Raw genomic sequence first — 21,631 nt, 5'->3', positions numbered from 1 at the left:
TCTTAGCTCTGTTCTCATGTGAAAATTGGTTAATGTTTAAAGCATTTTGAATATGAACAACATTACATATTAATTGATTTTTACTTTCAAGATCTTTTACAGTTATTAATATCCTAAGAAAAAAATAACACAACTTCAATTCACATATAAGTTAACAAGCAGAATATACAAATAGGAAACAATGACTCTATTTAAGTTTACACTGATGTATATGGTCTTCATTTTCTTCTGGGATTAATTTCAGTGCACGCAGGTTGATTTGTGTGATCAACATACAGCATTCACCAACATCTTCTATGTTCAATATATTTCATATGCATACAATGCTTCTTTAAGAAAGAGCAAACATATCTCCTTCCAGGGTTTGCTGATACTTTTAAGTAGCCTCCAAAGGTAGATTACAGCAGCAGGTGTGTCTGCCTGTTAGCATCAGTTGCAAGGAACATTCTCCCTTCCTATTGCTGCTATGTGCAATTAAGTATTGTCTTTTTATCATGTAGTGTTGTATGTTGCTTGGTTTCTACCTTACAGTGCTTCTTGAATAGCGGAAATTAGCTGGGTGCTTGAGCTGGCAGTGCCTATCTTATCGGAAGGTCCTCAAACCTGGCATTTCATGGTACCTGGTTTCATTGAATTAGACCATCATGCAAAGCCCTTCTCTTCCCTGATTGTTTTCCTAAGGGTGGAGTTAGATGAATGGGAGACTATAGTGGACCAACTCTTTTCTGTTTAGAAAAGCAAAATTTTCTATATTTTCATTAGCTCTGGTACATACATCTCAAAACATTGGAAAATGCAGTAAGAAAATATTAATCTCAACCAAGCAATTCAATGAGCATTATACTAAGGCAGCTCTGGGGAGAGAGGAATTCATCTTGTATTTACAGCAAAGATAGCTTTGACTGTTTAGGCTACATTCTTCTCTTCTTCTGAATTGATCCTGTAAGATAACTGGAGAGAACATTTCACTAGAAATTCATTTTTTTTCCAGTTTTTTTTTAAATAGATCAAATTTACCTTCCTGATTATTTTAGACAGTCAATATATTTTTCTATAGTTGATGTAAAAACAGAAAATTTAACTTCAGACCCAGACTTATGGGACTAACATTTTGGATAGCATCTGAATTGAAACAATTGGCAGTGAAAAGTTGGTTCAGTAACATAATAGAAGTAAGTAGGTTTTTTTGTATATTAATGTTGGCTGTCTGGTTTTGAGCTACTTTGAAATAGACAAGGGGGATGACATAATATCCTTTATTTGGATCAACATTTGATCCAGTAAAATATATAACCTCACCCATTTTGTTTTAATAATCTGGGACCAACGGTGTTACAACTACACTGCATACTACTTTGAAACAGGTGGTTGAAACTTTCCATCCAGGCCATTTGGATGGCATGCAACAGACTTGAAGAGTCATAGACTTGTATAATATGGTGAAACAATCAAACGTAAACTTCTGAAGAAGAATGAACATGCCAACTGCTATGAATCAATTGATCAGAGTATACAAATAGACAAGAAGGTTTTGACCCTTTTTGTAACATCATGCAGATAATTTCACTCATGTCAGTGGAACTATTCAAGCTGGTATGGTGAATGTGATTTGTTTGGCGTGCTCGTCAATTTTTAATTGTAAAAGCCAAAAAAGAGCAGTCCTCATGACTTGGCTGTTTTTCTACACAAAAATAAATCAGGTGAGCTTTCCCTTCTTGTATTCTAGTAATGATTGACCACTTGTTTTCCCAGAACTGTGTACAGTCTTACTGACCTCAGTTATGCTACTACGCAGACAGAGGAGTAAACAGAGATCATCTGTAGGCTTCTGTACAGCAACTTGTTTGCTAAATGGAGATCACGTTTGATAGGGGAAAAAACATTGAAGATTCTGAAAAAGTACTGTAAACATTGTATGTGTGTATGACATAACTGGTGGGTAAAAACAAGCTTACAGCCTAAAGTCTTAAATCATTACAATTTTCAAAACTGGAATCTTAAATCTGTAAGCGAAGTGTACATCTATTAAGATTACATGGTCCTGGCCCTGAAGTTTGAATTCTCTTTTTGCCTCTGACTGTTCTTTCTGTGTGACTTTGGATAAATGACTTAACTTTGCTATTTCTCAGTTTACCCATCTATAAATAGGAATAGAAGGTACTATACTTCAGAAGTGTGAAATGAACTCAAATCCATAATCCCATGGATGTGAATGGGGCATTTCCAAAAAGATCAAGGGTAGATCAAAATTTAGTTATAGTTATTCAATACTTGTGTGTTCAGTGGGAAAATATGCTCACCTTAGAAGCATTTGTGTTTCAGACCTTTGTTTCGTGTGTGTGTGTGTCCGTCCGTCCGTCCTACCTCTTTCTTTATTCTACTTACCATTAAGGTCACCAGCGAAACAGATCATGTAAAGTCTCCAAACATTATTTGACTGATCAAAACATTTACTTTGCAGTAATTGTGGTTCTTTGAGTAGTTGTCCTTCTATAATATATTCCATAACCTGCACTACTTCCTTGTTACTATAGACTCTTATAACACCTGCATTCTGTATTGGTGAAGGAACTGAGGAATGGCTAGGGTCACACTGCCTTTTATGCTTCCAGTAGACAGCATGTGGACACTGAGGGTATGTCTATATTGCATTCCTCCTTCAAGAGAGGAATGCAAATGCTAACAAACAGAATTGCAAATAAAGCACCGATTTGAATTTCCCGTGCTACATTTGCATAATGGCGGCCAGACGCTCTTCCGAAATAGCGTATTTTGAGGGGGGAAAAAAGGGGTTATTTTGAAAAGAAACCCTTCAAAATAACCCTTATGCCTTAAAAAATTCAGTTTAAGAGTTATTTGGAAGGAAGGGTTTCTTTTCAAAATAACCCAATTTTTTTCTCAAAATACACTATTTCGGAAAAGCGGCCGGCTGCCATTATGCAAATGAAGCGCAGAGATTCAAATCCGCGCTTCATTTGCAATTTTGTTTGTTTGCATTTGCATTCCTCCTTCGAGAGAGGAATGCAAATGCAATGTTGACATACCCTGAGGTTGCATATGAAGCCCCCTCCACCAATGAACACTACTGGCCTATAAAATCTGAACTTGAGTTCAGAAAAGTACAAGTGCACCAGCAGTGGAATGTATGTGGAAAATACATCTGGAAGAATTACTGTTACTATAAAGGATGTAACCTTTTCTTTTTATTCCATAAAACACCATAATGTCTGGCAACCTCACCCACATTTGAGCAAGGTTTCATTTTTCTTCCAAATGTGCCTCTTTGGTTCTGTAAACAATAATACAGTATTAAGTCATTTTAACACATTTTAATGTAAAATATAATAGATTTATTGAATTTCTAAATTTCCCATTACTTGAATATCCCATTATTTCCTTTTTAAATAAAGATGACATGTTTTGCCATAAATAAGCCATGACTATTTGCTCCATGCCATGATGAACAACCTGTGTTAAGTTCCAATTTGGTAACGCATGCAAGCATATATTTAAATCCCATTGAAGTCAATGAGATTTAAGCACATGTTCATAATAAGAAATGTGTCAGTGCTTTGCTGAATATGGCGCCTTAATAATGCTACATTTCGTTTTAGCATAATGGAGGTAAAGTCTTGCTTTGACCACTAGATAGCACCCGTGAGCCTCTATAGACCTCTTCCCCCCCCTTCCTTCCCCCCTTTCTCCCCCCAGCTACATTTTCTCCGAGGTTTGGGGTTTTCTGCTTTTGTACAGCGCACTGGTGTTTGTTTGGGCTTTTCTGTTTTGTTTTTTGACATAACAGGATTATTTCTTTCCAAACGTGACTTATGTTAGTCCATAGGTTTCCAAACATATGGTTAATTGGAGATTAAATTGCAAAATACCCACGTACTCCATTGTAACTCTAAAAACACTTTAAAAAACAGGAATAATTCTGTGGCACCTTAGAGACTAACAAAAATACCCAGTTCTTCAGATGAGATGATCTTTAGTGTAAATCTAGAGACAGTGAAATTACCCTGGCTGTACAGTGATGTACATGAGTAGGATCTGGTCCAGTGTTTCCAAATGTACAATGCATGGTGTTAGGGTGTTGTTCTAACTCAACTTATTCTGCTGGGAAACAGTTTATACTCCCCAGGCCTTCATGTCACTCAAGAGTTGCTTTGACTTCTCCCTCTTACTCAGACCCAGGCTATCACCAAGTCTTATTGTTTCTCCCTCTCTGTGAACCTTTTCTTAAAACGCTTTATTTCCATCCACTGTCAAAATCTTGATTCAGTGTTCTCTTCCCTAGATTCCTGCAATAGCCTTCTGTCCAGATTCTCTGACTCTCCCCCTCAATGTAGTCACCAGTCCATTAAATACTTGGCTCCTGCCATGAGACCATATTGCGCACACTATATGCTGCATGTCTCTTCACTAGCTCAATGTATTATGCAGAAAGTTCATACTCTTCAGTGTTTTCATTTCATTCCTTGTCTATTCACTCTCACAATCCTTTGAATTCACTGCTCTCCTCACCTTCTACCTCCTTTTGTTTTCTCCTTCCCTCTCCTGCCTTTTCCCACACTGTTCCCTATCAGGTGGATGCCTGTGCACTGAAGCCCACATAAACCTGAGCTTGGTGGCTAACCTGAGTCTGCACCAGAGCCACAATATCCACGCTGCTATTTTTAGTGCACTAGCTTGAACCCCACTAGCCTGACCTTGTCTATGTGAGCTGAGATTCTCCCATTTGCACTGCAGACATACCCTCTGTATCTCAATTCCCTATGGGTAAAATGCATATCAGTACCACCTCTGTTCCCCAGAGGGACATTGAAAGGATAAATACTTCCTAGAGTGGAATTATGACATTCTGGGGTGCAATCCAGATCAGTGAGGGCCTGTCATCACCTGCCCTGCAGCCTTGGGTATCTCATAATGCTTTGATGTTGTAACTTTCAGCCTGGGCCCCTCGCAAGCAGGTCATACCCAAGCATCTGTGTGTATCTGCAGCCTCCTAGCACACTCCAAATGTCCTCTGGCTTCCACCTTTCTTGGCTACCTTTAGCAGGGTGACCCCAAAACATTCCTATTCCTGGATTCCACCTCCCTCCCCAAATGCGTGTTCTGCATTGTCTAGCCCTCTCCTGGATAGTCCAAATATTAGAAGTTAGTTGCAATTCAGTTTAAACAGAACACTGAATTAATTTGATTAAAGAATGAAACAAGTTTATTCAACTAAAAAGGAACCACTTTTAATTGAGTGTAAGTATTTGTCAGAAATGATTACAAGAAAAAGAAAATACTTTAACAACATTTAAACAAATTAGATTTGGTTAAGTAAATATACCTAGCAACAAGGTTGACCAAATTCTCAGGTCAGAGTCCTGCTTCATTTACCTTCTCAGGTGAAAGAGAATGAGTTCCTGAGGTGTTCTGCCACTCACTTTTACAGTCTAGTCATCCTTTGAAATGTTTTTTCCTGGGAGATACCACTGTATAAAGTTTCTTCCATCTGTGTGGATGGAGCCATAGAATTATGTGGTGAAAGAGGTTCCATGTTGTTTATCGTACACATCAATTTGTTCATGTCCTGTCTTTCACCATCACAGGATTGGAAGGGCCCTCGAGAAGTAATCAAGTCCAGTCCTCTGCATTCATGGCAGGACTAAGCATATCCTAGTCTATCCTTGATATGTGTTTGTCTGATCTGTTTTTAAACATCTCCAGTGATAGAAATTCCACAACCTCCCTATGCAAATTATTCCTGTGCTTAACTACCCTGATAAGTTTTTCCTAATGTCGAACATAAACCTTCCTTGCTGCAATTTAAGCCCACTGCCTTTCTGCATTACTCCTTCCTAAGTTCCCAATTTGTAGGTATGCCACTGATTATTCTGTCAGAAATGGGGTACTTTGCATGTATTTTATAGAATTTCATCCTATTTACTTCACAACATTTCTTCTGTTTGTCCAGATCATTTTGAATTTTAATCCTCTCCTCTAAAGCACTAGCAACCCTACCTAGCTTGGTATCATCTGCAAAGTTTGTAAGTGTACTCTCTTTGCCATTATCTACACCATTGATGAAGATAATGAACAAATTCAGAACTGAGCCCTGAAGGACCCCATTCATTATGCGCCTCCAGGTTGACTGTGAACCATTGATAACTACTCTCTAGGAATGGTTTTCCAACCAGTTATGCACCCACCTCATAGTAACTCTACTTAGGTTGTATTTATATGGCTGTTTAGTAAGGTTTTTGATAGTGTCTCTCATTACCTTCTTATAAAGTCAAGATATACCACTTCTCCCCATCTACAAAGCTTATTACCTTGTCCAAGAAGCTTTTATATTGATTTGACACAGTTTGTTCTTGACAAATCCATGGTGACTTTTCACTTAGCACCTTATCTTCTAAATGCTAGGAAATCAGTTGCTTAATTAGTTGTTCTATTATCTTTCTAAAAAGTGAGGAGTAATGTTAGTTCGAACCAAGGGGTTTGATTCAAACTAATGTGGCCCGGAGTGAACTTCCTGGTTCGAATCAGTTGGTGATCGGAATAGCGTGCGGGAGAGATTATGCTAATGAAGCATGGGATATTTAAATACCCATTTCATTAGCAATTTCAGTCGCCTACATTTGCATCCCTAGTTTGAACTAAGGTGCAAGTGTAGACGTACCCTGAGTGGGCTAAAGTCTGCCTTCTTGAAATCTATTATCTTTATTGTGCTAACTTCCTCTTTTTCCAATTCCTTAGAATTATAAACTGTATCTTAATTTCATAAGCACTTTCACCCAAGCTGCCTTCCAATTTCAAATTCTCAACTAGTTCCTCCCCGTTTGTTAAAGTCAAACCTAGAACTGCATCTCCCCTAGTAGCTTTTTCTACCTTTCAAAATAAAAAGTCTTCAATACATTCCAATAATTTCTTGGATAATCTGTGCCCTGCTGTGTTATTTTCCCAATAGGTGTCTAGGTAGTTGAAGTCCCCTCTCACTACCAGTTCCTGTGCGTCGTATAACTTTGTTAGTGGTTTTAAAAAAAGCCTCATCCACCACTTCTGTCTGACTAGATTGTCTGTCTGTAATAGACTGCTACCACAACATCATCCTTGTATTATAGCTCTTTATTCTTACCCAGAGACTTTCAACAAGTCTGTCTCCTATACCTACCTCAACCTGAGTCCAAGTGCATAGATTTTTAATATGTAAAGAAATGCTTCTTCCTTTTTCCTTGTCTGTTATTCCTGAGCAAGCTGTACCCCTCTATACCAATATTCCTGTAATGTGTGTCATCTCACCAAGTCTCTGTGATGCCAATCATATGTATTAACTAGCATTTCAAGTTCTTGCTTATTCCCCATATTTCTCACATAATACACAGACTAATCTAAGACTCTGATTGGATTTTCCCCCTATCTTCTCTCTTGTCTCTTCCTTATCCCTGATTTAACAGCTCATACTCTTCCCACATTCCAATCCTTCTCCAAGATTTCCATGTTTTTTACCTACCTGTTGGCTTTTGTTACATGCTCCCATCAAACCTCTGTCATGTCTGCAGTCATTTTCAACATTATCACCTGGGTAATGTGGCATACAACAGAAGACAGGCCAAGAGGCACTGAATGTATACCCTTCTTATCCAGCAAATTGGGCTGAACATCAACCATAATAAGACAGGTTGATTTTAAATATTTAATATTGTCACCTCATCACCAGTATGGACAGGGAATTATGTTCTCACTAATAGAAACATTTGAAAACTTGGACAGCACCATCAGCTGGAATGGTGGAAAAAGCCAGGGTATCTGTAACAGAATCAATAAACCCAACAACACCATCAGAAGTTTAAATACAGTCTGGAAATATAACACCATAACCAAACTTAAGATGTATCAGGCCTGTGTACTTTCAACACTTTTTTATAGTGCAGAATAATGGGGAAATGACAAAGTATGACATGTCCAAACTGTCTTCATGCCATGCAACGCACTTCAGAAAAATCTTCCACATCTTTTGGCCTAGAACAATCTCAAACCAAGACCTGTTCACATAGTGCAGCCAAGAAGATATGAACACCATCCTTACCATGGAAATTTGGGCCAATGACATGGGGTAAGACTCACCCCTGTATGAGAAATATCCGGGGGTATGCTGATATGCTGAACAGACATGAAAACTTCTTAAAGACCCTTCCCGCTCCATACTAAATTTTTTTGGAGCTCAGTGAGCCAAAGTCAATCCCAGTGTAAGCAGGGATAATTCTGTCGCTTTCAGTGGTATGGCATCCATGTGCAACCACACTTGATATGGTTCAGTGTATCTAATATGGAATAATCACAGTTTTTAATCTCAACATGATTTTGAAGAATTCTAAACCTGATGCTAAGGCCACTATCTATTATGGATATGGCTGTTGGTATATTTTGTCATGAGGAGAGATGTAATGAAATGAACTAACAAAGTCAGGGGGTTGATGATTTTGCCTGATTCATGAAAACTGGTATCATCACAAGGATACATCAAAATTATTCTCACATTTTAGACAACTTAATCCTTTCTATAGATTTTTGAATAATCCTACTGTAATAGAATTCTTGGTTAAATCTACAGCATAATCACTATTTCCTTTGGCTGTGTCTAGACTGGCAAGTTTTTCCGCAAAAGCACTTGCTTTTGCGGAAAAACTTGCCAGCTGTCTACACTGGCCGCTTGAATTTCCGCAAGAACACTGACGATCTCATGTAAGAAATCAGTGCTTCTTGCGGAAATACTATGCTGCTCCCATTTGGGCAAAAGTCCTTTTGCGCAAAGCTTTTGCGCAAAAGGGCCAGTGTAGACAGCTCAGATTTGTTTTGCGCAAAAAAGCCCTGATCGCGAAAATGGCGAGCAGGGCTTTTTTGCGCAAAAGCGCATCTAGATTGGCACGGACGCTTTTCCGCAAAAAGTGCTTTTGCAGAAAAGTGTCCGTGCCAATCTAGACGCTCTTTTCCGCAAATGCTTTTAACGGAAAACTTTTCCGTTAAAAGCATTTGCAGAAAATCATGCCAGTCTAGACATAGCCTTTGTGTCTATTAGACTTTTCCAGACAAATTCTAAGAAATAAATCTCCTAGCAGAGCATGGTAGACCTGAAGAGAGCCCAGTCCTTTGCAATTAGAAACCTCTCTACTGAAAGAAATAACTTAGAGGTAGGAAAATGTGTCACTTCAGTGTTGCAAATGGTGTGAAACTAGAATGTCCTCCCACCATGGCATATGTTTGTGAGTGGTGGGTGGGGAAGATGCAGGGGAGAAGTGATAGTATATAAATACCTCCTAAAACAAATGTTTGACTGGGGGAGAAAGTCTGTCACTTCAGCCAGACTAGATGGAGAAAACCAGACAGCTCGGGGGAGGAAAGGAACTTATGTCATGTTAGCAATGCATCTTACTTGCTGAGAAATGTCAGAAGTAGTAGGTCCTAGTTAACTAGCACAGGAAGCTCAGCTACTAAAGTGACGGATATCCTAGAAACACCAAAAGAGAAAGAGAGAGAGAGAGAGAGAGAGGGAAGAGTGATAGAAGCTAATGAAACAGGCCAATAAAAAGGAGGGGGAAAACTCAGGTAAATATGTTACTAATATCGGGCAGAATCCGTGCATACAGAGTGCTCTGAATGTAGCCCATGAAAGTGCAACAACTCCATGACCTCAGTTTACATGAACTATGAGAAGTGTGCATTTTCTCATCATCTCTGCAAAATAACACAGAAGGATCAAGTAAAATACACCCAATGGCTCTATGTAGATTTGATATATAGCAATGCTCCTAAATACAGCCTTGTAAGCACAAGGCTCTCAACGTGATGTTTTCCTTAACATACTGTATGGAACCTTTTGTGCAGTTTAAAAGGTAATCATACTTTGCAAATGATAAAACAGTGATATGACCACCCACAGTGAGAGAAAGGCAGGAAAAGAACAGTTTGCCCTGTTACACTCTGAAAGAGCTTAGATTCCTACAGTGATAGAGGCTACATAACGATTTAGAGCCAGATTCTTACAACCTTCACTGTCACTGAGCAGACAACCCAAATTTACTATTTGCAGAATAAAGTGCTATTCAGTTTGAACAGGGGAAATGACAGTCTGGGCCCAACTGTCTCAGAGCATCATGGCAGCAGTTATGGGTGAAGAAGCAGTTTCCTTCTTAAGCCTCCCTTTTAGAAGCCTATAACCTTTACGAAAATTTGTCCGTGGGTTGAAAGCTCTCTTATGTGTGGGGGTGGAAAGGGTGAAATTCTCTTTGGCTGTTCTGTTATCCAAACATGATGCCTAGTCTCACATTATGGAAAGCTTCAGATGCTCTTCCTCCCCTGCCCCCTTTCTCTTGGCTAACTCCCTCTAGATTTAAAGTTCAGAGTTGGTTTTAATGACAGTCTCCCTGAGGAAAAGGTTCTTTGCTAAGTCAGATACAAACTGACTGGAGAGTGAACAAGTTCCCAGCGAGATGAGAGAGAGCACTCCATGGTACACCATTCCCCTGTGCACCACAGGGCAAATCCTGACCTTTCTGTGATGCCTGCAGAGGAGTTTGAAGTGCATTTGTGTTGTGAAGGACAGAATTTCAGCAACCATGCAAGGGGGGATGCCCCTACTACAGGAGTTCAGTGCAACCTGCTGCCCAAGGGGAACAGGTGGCGTTTAAGCAAATCCAATGGCTCCTCCCCCTATATGCAGGTGAGCTAGTAAGTGCTGAATATGATACTGAAGCTGCAATAGAGAACCAAGCAATCTAGGTTGGAAAGAGATTCAACCCTTTACTTTTACTCCTCGCTCTTCTCCTGAGAAAAACAAGATTACTCAGGATTTTGCAGAAGATGGGAGTTCACCCAAATAGAGTCTATAGAAGAATAGCTATATATGGCCCTGTGCAGTCATTTCACTTTCCCATCGCATTGTTTTCCCTTTTTTTTTTTAAAGGTGAAGAATTGTACAAAGAAAATATACTTGGAGAGGTCATTGTGGAGATTTTGTATGCACCAAAGTCATCAAATTCAAACCTTGCCACGCAGCTGCATTATCAGTCTGCACATACATACTTGAGGCCTGTATTGTGGTTGTTGTAAGGATTAGAATTTTGAATTTCCTGACTGAGATAATGTTGCATTTCTGGGGGAATTTTTGCTTTTGTGATTTTGCTTTTTGTGATTTGCTCTCGCCAGTTGGTAGATTTGAATTGCAATTTATGGCAGCTGTTAAAATATCATGTAACTTGGCATGGCTTGAGGGGGGAGCTACCCTGACTTGTCATATTTCCCTGTTTTCCCACAGCATGGACACTGCCTAGCAATCTGGGTTTTATGCAGGTTGAGTTCTAATGACACAGTGTGGGGGGGGGGGGGGGGGGGGAGAGGGACAGGGTTTCCCTACAGGATCACAGGTGGCAGTGTTCTCCCTTATGGCTTCCACTAATTTAATGTTCCATTCTTCTCTGTGAAGAGCTCAGACACAATGGTGATGAATGTAGTACATAAATGCCTTTGTAGAGAAATCTGCATTAAATATCACAACCCTTGCTTCAAATGCTCCCTGATTGGACATGTGGATAAATTGCAAGATCAAGCCCTAAATCTGAAGAGCACTAATGCAGTGGCAGAACAGTGGAATGTAAAACTAGCTGACATTATGATGATGGCTAGGTCTTTTGATTCTGAGAGAAAGAAGAAACTTTATAATAATGATTTTGTGTAAACCCATGCCTTTGTTTAATTAACAATCAAGTGCAAAATCATTCTACCTCACTCACTAATTTCTTCTTTAGCTTACAGCAATTCCAGATTTGACAAGTTCATCCCTCTTCCATGCGGACAATAAAGCGTTTAAATGAATTTGATCAGCATCTGTTTTTTTTAATGATTAATTGCTTCTGGGTTGTAGGAAATGAGTTTTTTATTTTGCCTCTCAGTGGAATAAGTTAGTGACAAAATTTTAATGGCAGATATGTTACAATTTCAGAGCACAGCTTGATTTTCTCACTTTTCACCATCAAATTTCTCTTGGTCAGTCCAACCACCAAAAGCAGATTAAAGCAGACACAAACTAGCAACCAATCACGGGGCATAAACATGTGACAGCAGCCCTGGATCCAGTGCAAATATGTGAAATATGATTTGAAAGTTTGGTTTGACTTCAGCTAAATTCCTGGTGAAAAATAAAGTCCCAGAGGATAGCAATCATAAATATCTTAAATCAGCATAATTGCTATGTTGAAAATATGCTCTATAGAAAGTTCCTGAAATTGACCCTAATCCCATGGGATTTTGAAAATTGTCCAATGCAGAAGGTGCTTAGAAGCACCACCTAGTCTTCTTGACAGTCACCTACAGGGGGAAAAAGCACATTGGGCAATTTGTTGTCAATATTTGCATAACTCCTGATGCCACTAAAATTGCATGTGTTGGCTTTAAACTAACAAAAACAGAACATCAGCCAAGCTGGAGAGCTGGATATGTTTCCATGCACAACTAGGTTTATTTGTTTAGGTCTCATTTTATTTGTTTTCAGATGACTCAGATAGGAGTATTGAAATCCTTTCAGAGTGAAGTAGTGTTCTGTGTATTTTGGGTATCACATTTAGCCAAATGTGGAAAGCATTGGCTGCTCAATAGTATTTTCCTATCAAGGAGTTAGTCAAACTTTCAAGAGGAACTGAAGGAATGTCCTTTCCAAGCCAGGTTGTTTTTCTAAGCAGCCTTCTCCATATTATTGTAAAAAAGCATGGGAGTTTAAAACACTACATTGTGCAATGGCTAAAAATTTGTTTTAATGAATTGCTTCACCATTTTGTTGCATTCTTAATTTTGCTTCGGCATCATCCATAATGTGCTGCCTTGCGTTTTCTGTAATCTGTTCCAATAAGAATGTAATGTCATGTGCAAAGTTTACAATCTCCCAGATCAGCTCTGGTTTGCTAAAAACGATTTCCTGCATAGATGCAGGGATATTTCCATGTTGGCAACTTGCCAAGCTTTCTCCACAGAGTTAGTCACAAAAAACAGATTGCTTCCAAATAGACATGCTCACACACGATTTGTGCTAAGTTACATTTCTAATGTTTCCATCATCACAATGTGAATCTTCTCAAGCAGTACGTACATAAATAATCACCAGTTTTCTTTTTTAAAGGCACCAAATGGGTAAGGAGACAAAGATTTGTTACTGTTTTTAGGCATGTGCATGGGCACATGCACATACCTATCTTTCCTTTTGGCGATTCTACTTCTGTAAATGCCTTCACGGATGGTCCTTCAGAAAACTTTGTCAATGCCAATAAATCCATGTTGTTCTAAACAGGGCTGTGAAACGTAAAGGTTAATGTATTTAAAGGATTTCCTGCACTTACCAAAAGTATGCATCTGATTTATGGCTTGCATGATTGCACTTCCCACTTGCCCTCAGAAACGAAATATAATAGCATAGGCTAATAGATGATATACTTCAAAGTTTGACATGATTAGGCTGAGCTATATTTTAGTTCAGTCTTAAATCTCAAGCCTGAAATTAGGAATGGTTTTCAAATCAGGAATAAGCGAAATGCATGAAGTGCTTTAGTGGAACAGAACCATCACTCAGCACACTGCCTCAGAGGGCCCAGTGCTTTAGAGGAGAGTGTGGTCCTCATGTGGTGTGCACACAAGTGTGACCTGAAGCATGAAACACAACAAAACCCAGAGAAAAGTAAAACAACAGAAGGATTTGCTCTGAGATTCTGAGCCTCCCAGAAAATGTGCTCTATCACCTTAGCACTCAGCGCTGATGAGTATGAGTAGATGAAACGCAGCATCCTGTTGTTTTAATTTCATTCAGTATCACTTTACAATACATTAATTCTCTGCATCCACAATGCCCACGGTTATCTTCAAAACACTGTCTGGTGCAAAGGCAGCGTGTCTCTCGCTCTCTCCCCATGACTAGTATGTACACGCACCTCTGTATTGTATGTCTCTCTATAGGTCTGAGCCAATGTTCAGTGAAGTTTATGAGAAGGTTTGCACTACTTTCTATGGTTGTTGGATCAGTCCAGTTCTTTCTGAGACTATTTTCCCCAGTATAACATCTACTTCATAATTGAGTAAACACATTGTATTTGAAGTTAGAGTCAAATAAATAGGAAATTCAGTATTCAATCACTAACAAGATTCATGCAGAAACATTCTGCAATGTGTTCTCTATACTCCAGTAACATAGGAAAGAAGATAAAAGCAGTAATATTATCTTGTAGTACCCATCCTGGATAAGGTGTTCCTTAATCCCTATTTTGTTAGCAAATCACAGCCACTTCAATGTTGTATGAAGTTTGCCATAGATTAAAGATGTGGGTTGGATAGAATGGGAGTATATATTTTATGTAATATGTATTATATTTTCTGACTTTTTTTACTATCTGCTATGTGAGTGCAAAGAGTTAATACTCTTATGGGTAGTTTTACAAGTCTGCAGGAAGTCTGACAATGATTGTAGATAGCTCAGTCACCTCGATGGTCTGTCTTGGTTCCTTGGCATGTTCACCAGGTGCCTTTGGCAAAGGAAAGGAGGACATTGGAACAAGGATCTTGGAAACTATGAAAATATCTCAGCCCTGAAACTGAAGGGGGAGATAAGATGTGGTGCTAAGCAGACTGGACTCTGTTCCTGGATGCTGGGAAAATTTGGGCCTACCATAATCTTGAGGGAAATGTTAAGTGTAGGTAAGATGATGTGTACATTGCTTCTTTTATTCTTGTAATCCCCTTCTAAAGGGAAGCATAGCAGAGGCTAAACTTCTGTTGGAGCTGGTAAAAATATGACTGTTGAATAGGGATGTGATAACTGGGAGATCCATTTCTGGGGAATGTGCAAGTCTTGGACAAATCCTCCTTTCCAAGCCAGGCCCTGTTGCCATCAACTAGCAAAAGCAAAGCTATGCCAGGACCACTAACATCAGGCTTGGCTACCTGTAGGACATCTGCTGGCAGCAGGGGTTGAGAGGTATTGTATGACAAGTTGAACATTTATGTTTTCATGATAGGGATGATTCTTTAGGCGATAGGTATGTGTGCTGGTTTCCAGCAATGCATAGCTGATCCCTCAGCTTAAACCCAAGGGGGAAATCTCTTTGCCTATTATGTTAATGTACTACAAAAATGAAAATATGGGCAAAAAATTTCCCCCCTTCTCTGTAATTTTCATTTCAAAAGCTAGTGGATTCCTGCAGTTTCCTCTCAAAACTGCCATAATCTCTCTTCTCCCTTTTCTTTCTCTTTCTCCCACTATCTCCCTCTGGACTCATTCCTCTCCTACACTTTGCAGTTTTAAGAAGTTGAATGGGAAGCTGGTGAAGGACTCCAAGTTCAGTTTCTTAAACTGGGAAGATTAATAGGATAGTAAATTGGGGAGTGGGAGGTATCAGTCCTCAGCCAGCCTGCCTGCCTGCCTGCCTAGTCAACAGCAGATTGTATCCTGTTAAATCTTGATTTTATCTGGATTGGTGGGTGGGAAGCAAAAGAGCTGAGCACTCCAGGCCCCAGCTGAAGTCAATTAGAATGCTCAGAGCTCAACACCTCCTAGGGGCTGGTTCCAAGAAACATACCTACCTCACAAGCGGTAATGCATTAACTGCTGTGAAGGGGTAAAAGATCCCAGAGCTCAGTGTAGCCTATTCATTAGGCAATGAGTGTGGAAAATAGTGGTTAGACCACAAACCATTCTTGAACAAAAAGCAGCTTGGAAGTCTTCACATAAGTCAGATGCTGTTTTTACCCTCATTCTTGTGGCTTACACTATCCAGTTACATAGCTGTTAATGGGGAGATCTCAATAACGAGTGGGAGCGGCTTCTACTGGGGTTTCCCAGGGATCAGTTCTTAGAACCAATGTTATTTAAACTTCTCATCAATGATGTAAGTGATAAGATAAAATCTTTGCTCAAAGTTTCTAGATGACACAAAGTAAAAATGAGGACAGGCTACTGTTCTGAATCACTTAGTCAAATGGTCACCATTCAACAAAATGCATTTTAATGCATCCAAATGCAGGATATTATGTTTGAGAATTTAAAAATATGAAGGCTCTTTCTGTGTCAGAAAGAAGTGACTTGGGGATCACTGTAGATTATTCTCTCAAGATGAGCTCTCAGTGCAATGCTGTGGCAAAAATAGTTAACACAGTTCTTGGATGTATAGAAAGGGAATATCCCGAAAAAGTAGGGAAGTGATCTTCCTCATTACACACACGGTTGGTAAGATCAGTTCTAGAACATCTGTGTCCAGTTCTGATATGCACACTTTTTAAAAAAGACGTGGATAGACTGAAGAGAGTTCAAAGGGAGGGCCACTGAAGTGATCCAAGAACTTGAAATCAAGTCTCACGAGACAAGGGTTAAAAACTCTAGTAATTCAATTTACCACATGTATTGACCCACGCGGAAGACCTACCTATTAGTGGAATACAGGTGGGGCAGGAGGGCTCATCAGTTTTGCTGACAAATGTATAACTGGTACAGTGGCAGGCAATTGATGTCAGATAAATGCATTCTTGAAATAAGTACCACCTTTTTCTCTGTAAGGGTAACTAAACATTGAAATAGTTTACCAGGGAGGTGATGGGTGCACTGCAACTTGGAGCTTTTAAAGTGAGATTAGATATCTTTCTAAAACACATGCTTCAATCCAACTTCTAAGAGAAATTCTACAACCTGTGTATGCTTAGGTTATACATAGAATAAGTTGTTGTACTCCCTTCTGATCTTAGAACCTATGAATCACCTGCTCATTTGGTTTCTTCATGGAACATGGAGAGTGCAGGCAGCTCTGCATTGCTTCCACATGCTCATAACACTTGCAGCTCTGAATAATAAAAAGTAATAAGACCATTTTAAAGTAGTCTTGATTATTTTGCCTTATCTTCCCATTAAAGAGATGGGGTTGTCATACTGAAGTGATGTTACTTGAATAAGGAAGAATGTTTTTCGACTGTGTGATGATTAATTCCCGATTTACCCTAAGGAATCATGGGCTTGATTTATCAAAACAAACAAACAAAAAAATAAGTACCTAGCTTGTGACACTCACCACTCAACATTTCTTTGAAGCCTATGAGCACTATTACAGTATTTCCATCTTTATTTTGGCAACTGCCAAGCCATTTCTCCTCCCTGCGGTTAAATTTGCCATGACTGCAGGATGATCAGGAATCTTGGGTCTCTGAAAATCACCTGCTATTATTATTATTTATTATTTATTATTAAAAGTAGGTAGAGTCCCTGCAGCAATAACTCTGAAGAGACCTGATACTAAATAAAATAGCAAACGCTGCATGACACAGACCCACAGCAAGGACTTGACAGGAACAGCTTTCTGTATGTCCCAGCTAGCAAAGAGCCTCTCTGCTGTTTTTACTTCAGCTGTTTTCAAATACAGATTCCTGTGGCATCAAGTGGAAAGACTTCTCCTGAAACTACTCATGCCAATAAAATTAATGAAATTGGAAGGCAAAGGACTGATAAAAGGGAGGAATGATAACAGTAATCAGTGTGGGGAGGAGAGAGGAAATGGAGAAAGGAAAAGGATAAAATGGGGAAGAAAATAGCAAACCTGAGAAAAGATAAGCCAACCACAGGAAAAGTAAGGTGAGGGCAAAGAAGGAAGAACTGAGGTAAAGGGAGTGGAGGTGATGGGGATATGAAATAAAAACAAAGGATTCACTATTCACCAGATAATTCAACTTCCTGTAGCAAGATGGTCAAATTTCCTCAAGCACACTTTTTTTTGGTTCCAAAGCGACATTCTTATACAGTAAATAAGCTCTTCTGTGGCTCATGGATGTCAGCATCTCTTACTCATGTCATTTTCTAAACTCTTACAGGTAGTATGAGGAACAAACTTAAGTTCCTTGCTTCAGGGCTCTGAAAGGCAGACCAGGTTAAAAATATCCAGGAAAAAAATCTTCTTTTCATGTTTTTACTAATGGATTTGAAAAGAAACATTTTTTTATTTAAAAATAAAGGATTTATAACTTTTCTCCACTTTTTTCTTTTTGCCTCTGAACTTACTACAATGAATGCTGCCCAGTGTTCTACCCCGTCCCTATTTTCCTTTTCCCTTCCCTCTAGCTTTTCAAAACTCCAGATACTGTGGCAAAGTTTCAATTTCCCTTTTGTCATTTTGTGACTGTTAAAAACTTCCTCTACTTTTGGAAAAGTTAGAGTGGCAAAATGGACTAAAAAGAAAAGTAGTAAAAATACCTTATGTTACATTCAGTGACTTGTTAGTCCAATAAAAGATATTGCCTTACCCACTTTTTGTGTATCTATTACTATAGTCACATTGCCCCTGGAGACCTGTCTCAGAGTTCCAATTAATGGTAGGCTTTGGGGGACTCAGGGAAATGATGTGTGAAGAGTTTAAAAGTCCCATATTTTTTTGGAAAACTCCCATAATTCCTTGGGAGAATTCTTTCAAGGTCCCAGTGTTGATGCTATTTCCTAAGTCTCCTCGAGCGAGGAGTCCTGTGGCACCTTATAGACTAACTGAAGTGTTGGAGCATACACTTTCGTGGCCAAAGACCCACTTCGTCAGATGCAGTCACTAAATGGAGGCCAGGAAGAGTGCTTAGCTCCTACTTGGCAAGAGATGTTTCTGTGAAAGCTTTTGGATGCTACTTATAAAGTGGTAGAAGGTGCTTCTGCAGTATCTGTGGAGAGCAACTATTGAGACCAATAACTGTCCAAGTTCTTCCTTCAGTGCTCATGCTTCAACCTACTTCCAGAGTATATGGTTCTGTGAAGTGTTTGAAGAGAAAATTCACGAGACTAAATACTTTTTGGTGTGTTATAATAGACAGATTAAACTTTTAATATAGAGCAACTAGGGACTGAGGAGAAGAGGGTCAGGGACAACAGATGTGATTGCACAGAAACTGATTAAAAGTTCCATTTCTGTCTCGGGCACATTGCAAAGAAGGAAAGGGAGAACCAGGTATAAATTTCTAAAGCATTATTCCTAAATACAGTGCACAGATTAGTTGGAAATGTGTCTCTTCTGTAATTCAGAATTTCCAAAAGATACAGAGAGCATTAATCTGAAACCAGAAACTAGGCTAAAATGCCCAAGCCAATCTGCTTCATGTCTATTGTCCAAGACTGCTGTCCGTGGGGGTTGGAGAAGCCTCTGTCTGTGGGGAGTTCAGACCCCCAGAAGACAAGGCCTGCTGCCACCCTGTACTGCTGCCTCTGATATAGAGGCAGCAGGGAGGGAATGCAGGGGGCTCCCCGGCAATGGAGCTGGAGCTCACTGGCCTACAGCACCTCCCCTCGGGACTATCAAATAGTCATGTAACCACTAAGACGTCATGTGGTCACATGACTATTGAATAGTCATGTAACTGAATATTAGATATCTAACATCTCTAATATATATACCACTATCAAGTAAGTACTAAAATATGTATTGCTTATTTATGTTTACCTTTTTCCCTTTCTTTCTAGTATCTATTCTGAATCCCATATGGTATCAGGAAAAAAGAGTGGGTGTTCGGAGAATGCCATGGATATTGTCTAGAATGGAAGCACTCAGAAATCCTGGGCTGTATTAACAAACTAAGAGGCCCAATATCCAGAAATCCCTCCTATCTGTATTTCAGTGAGAAATATGACGAAAGAAACTTACCTTGCATACTACTTGTACAAGTAGGGCTGTTTATAACAGATATGGGCTGGCTATAAAACTTCCTTGCCAGAGAGCTACACTAGAGATGCATTAGCTATAAGATCCTTTAATGAAGTGGTTGGTTCTAGCAGTAACTAGCTCAGATAAGTCTCAGAGGGGGAGCTATGTTAGTCTGTAACTTTAAAAACAATGAGTAGTCCTCTCCTTTAAGTTTTCCATTCCTTCCACTTATGATGTTTTACAAAATGTACATGATTATGCTATCTTTAAACTTCAGTATGTATCAATTTGTTAGGTGTCTCTGAATCAGAATGGTTTTCTAATCACATGAACCCACAGGCATAAAGCAAGTTGGACATCTGACTGTCCATTAGTTGCAATGACTGTCTCTGGTTGGTTTGGAATCTTATTGTTGTCAGCCCGCAGGGCACAATGACGACATTTGTGAAGTTTGCTCTGTTGATTGTTCTTTCTGAAGAACAAACTCTAGGTGTTGACGGCTTCTGTCGAACTATCCACTGTCATATACTCTGCATGCTGAATTCTTTTTCTCTAACAGCTGGACTGTCCATTCTTTTTCCTCATCCAGATTGATACAAACAAGTCATCAGCTTACTGATGGCGCTCTGTCTGCTTTAAAAGTGTTCGTAAACTCCTGTTGCCTTTTTATATTATTTGGCTATTCTCTTCATGTCTGGCCACTTTGGAGGTATCTTTAGGAAAGAGTCTGGAACAGTAGTTTTGAGTGTCTTTCTATCTGGAGTTGTGCTAGACTATATCCAGTAGCGGCTGTTGGTGTTGATCTATAACTCAGAAGAACAGGGAATTGATCTTCCTGCTGTAGGACTTTTTTGGTTGTTGGTAAAGCTTTATTAGGGTATGTCTACACTTGCACCCTCTTTCGAGAGAGAGATGAATATGAAGACATTCGAAATTGCAAATGAAGTCGGGATTTAAATATCCCTCACTTCATTTGCATATTTGCGTTATCGAGCTATTTCGAAATAACAGACGCTGTTAAGATGCGGTTATTTCGAGAGAAAACCCTTTACTTGAAATAACTGGTAAACTTCATTGTATGAGGAATAAGTGTTCTTTCGAGAGAGAGGTTTTCTCTCAAAATAACCATGTCTTAGCGTCTTATTTTGAAATAGCACTATTTCGAAATAGCACCATAACGTGAGTATGCAAATGAAGCATGAGATATTTAAATCCCGGCTTCATTTGAAATTTCAAATGTCTTCATTTGCATCCCTCTCTCGAAAGAGGGTGCAAGTGTAGATATAACCTTAATCTTCAATGTCTCGTGGATAGTGTGGGCTGCTAATAATGTGACCAAAATCATATTTCCTTTGGAATGATTTACATTCTGCTGCAGTGAATTATAGTCCATTGTCTATCCTAGAATACTGAAATGAGAAAAGTGCACTCAGTTTCTCAACAATGCGGTACCGTGTTAGGTCCCTCTAATCCATTATTTCATGTACATATAAAATAAAGTTTGTGTGTTTTAACAGGTTTATAAATCCTTGCCATGTAAATATCAGAAACTCAACAATCATTACAACAATGTTTAAAGAGGCATTATACAGGAACATAGTCATTAGATGTCTATTTAACACGGAGTGACCATATTAGAGAGTGAGAATCATTACAACATCAATGTTATTTCTAGTGAAAATCAATCCAAAGGCAATATTGTTTTGATAGACCAGTATGTCTAGCAAAGACCAATATTTTTAAAGATGGATAGGTGTGCTTTTTTTTTTTAAGTATTGAATAAAAGATAAAACATATCTAAGTGCTAATCTTCAGTTTTGCAGGGTATGCAATTAGTGTGTGAATTTTTCTATAACCACAGCCTCTCATATTTTTGAACTATTCCTCACTAGGTCAGCTGTTTCTCTTTCTGCAATGAGAGGCTACTAATACTAAATATACAACAATTTCTGATA

Source organism: Pelodiscus sinensis, chromosome 5 (assembly GCF_049634645.1).
Source record: "Pelodiscus sinensis isolate JC-2024 chromosome 5, ASM4963464v1, whole genome shotgun sequence".
Taxonomy (NCBI): Eukaryota; Metazoa; Chordata; order Testudines; family Trionychidae; genus Pelodiscus; species Pelodiscus sinensis.
Note: the sequence above shows the minus strand (reverse complement) of the source record.